The 2162-nt window shown below is 50.3% G+C and overlaps 1 pseudogene; it reads left to right on the top strand.

The window, feature by feature from the left end:
- Positions 1-226: 226 nt before the first annotated feature.
- LOC105540974 lies at positions 227-1494 on the top strand (annotated as a pseudogene).
- The last annotated feature ends 668 nt before the right edge of the window (positions 1495-2162 follow it).

Here is a 2162-nt window from a genome sequence, read left to right as displayed (position 1 = left end):
TCAAGACCAACCTGGGCAACATGATGAAACCCCATCTCTATCCAAAAAATTACAAAAATTAGCTGGGCATGGTGGTGCACGCCTGCAGTCCCAGCTACTCAGGAGGCTGATGTGGGAGGATGGCTTCCGCCTGGGAGGCTGAGGCTGCAGTGAGCTGAGGTTGTGCCATTGCACTTCAGCCTGGGCGACAGAGTGAGACCCTGTCTCAAAAAAAACAAAAATACGTATGCACTTTAAGACGGCAGCTGCTGTGGGCAGGTTGCTCCGAGTATCAGCTGCCGGCATGTGAGTGTCATTCCTTGGGGTATTTCTGCCACTGCAGCCATCAGGCCTGCTGATTCTGGAAGAACAAGTTTGACAAACATGTTGTGGTCTGGTTCCGGTCAAGCAAAATTCTGGCACCAGTTCCTCATACTGTGCACCTGATGTCACCCAGCATGCGCCCTATTTTAAGGGTACAGCCGTTGTCAATGGAGAGTTCAAAGACTTAAGCCTTGATGACTTTGAGGGGAAATATTTGGTGCCTTTCTTCTATCCTTTGGATTTGTTTTTTTTTCAAGATGGAGTCTTGCTCTGTCACCCAGGGTGGAGTACAGTGGCACGATCTCGGCTCACTACAACCTCCGCCTCCCAGGTTCAAGCGATTCTCCTGCCTCAGCCTCTCAAGTAGCTGGGAGGTGCCTGCCACCACGCCCGGCTAATTTTTGTATTTTTAGTAGAGATGGGATTTCACCATGTTGGTGAGGCTGGTCTTGAACTCTTGAACTCAGGTGATCCACCCACCTCAGCCTCCCAAAGTGCTGAGATTACAGGCATGAGCCACCGTGGTGGATTCCCACTTTAGCCATCTTGCCTGGATAAATACACCAAAGAAGAATGGCGGTTTGGGTCCCATGAACATCACACCTTTGTCACATTTCACTAAGCGAATTCCCGAGACTACGGTGTGCTGTTAGAAGGTCCTAGTCTTGCACTAAGAGGTCTCTTCATAACTGACCCCAGTTGAGTCATCAAGCACTTGAGTGTTTTTTGTTTTGTTTTGTTTTTTGAGAAGGAGTCTCGCTCTGTTGCCCAGGCTGGAGTGCAGTGGCGCAATCTCGGCTCACTGCAAGCTCTGCCTCTCAGGTTCACGCCATTCTCCTGCCTCAGCCTCCCAAGTAGCTGGGACTACAGGTGCCCGCCACTGCGCCCAGCTAATTTTTTGTATTTTTTCAGTAGAGATGGGGTTTCACCGTGTTAGCCGGAATGGTTTCGATCTCCTGACCGCCTCAGCCTCCCAGAGTGCTGGGATTACAGGCGTGAGCCACCACACCTGGCCGCACTTGAGTGTTAATGATCTCCCAGTGGGCTAAAGTGTGGAAGAAACCCTCCTCTTGGTGAAGGTGTTCCAGTATGTAGAAACCCATGGAGAAGTCTGCCCAGTGAATTGGACACAGGATTCTCCAAAAATCGAGCCAAATCCAGCTGCTTCCAAAGAGTATTTTCAGAAGGTAAATCAGTAGCTTGCCCATGTGTATCTTCACCTTCTCACCCCAGAGAAGAACCACAGTTGAAACCTGCTTTTATCATTTTAAAGATGATTATCTATGGCCCGGAGTGGTGGCTCATGCCTGTAATCCCAGCACTTTGGGAGGCTGAGGTGGGCGGATCACCTGAGGTTGGGAGTTTGAGACCAGCCTGACCAACACAGAGAAACCTGTCACTACTAAAAATACAAAATTAGCCGGGCATGGTGGCGCATGCCTGTAATCCCAGCTACTCAGGAGGCTGAGGCAGGAGAATTGCTTGAACCCAGGAGGTGGAGGTTGCAGTGAGCCAAGACTGTACCACTGAACTCCAGCACTTCATCTCAAAAAAAAAAAAAAAAAAAAAAGAAAGAAAAGATTGTTTGTAGGCTGGGCACGGTGGCTCATGCCTATAATACCAGCACTTTGGGAGGCTAAAGTGGGCGGATCACCTGAGGTCAGGAGTTCGAGACCAGCCTGGCTAACATGGTGAAACCCCTTCTCTACTAGAATACAAAAATTAGCTGTGCATGGTGGCGGGTGCCTGTAATCCCAGCTACTCGGGAGGTTGAGGCAGGAGAACTGCTTGAACCCAGGAGGCAGAGGCTGCAGTGAGTGGAGATTGCACCACTGCACTCCAGCCTGGGCAACAGAGCG

The sequence above is a fragment of the Mandrillus leucophaeus genome, unplaced genomic scaffold, assembly GCF_000951045.1.
Source record: "Mandrillus leucophaeus isolate KB7577 unplaced genomic scaffold, Mleu.le_1.0 Scaffold23, whole genome shotgun sequence".
NCBI lineage: Eukaryota > Metazoa > Chordata > Mammalia > Primates > Cercopithecidae > Mandrillus > Mandrillus leucophaeus.
This window is presented reverse-complemented; position numbering and strand designations above follow the sequence as displayed.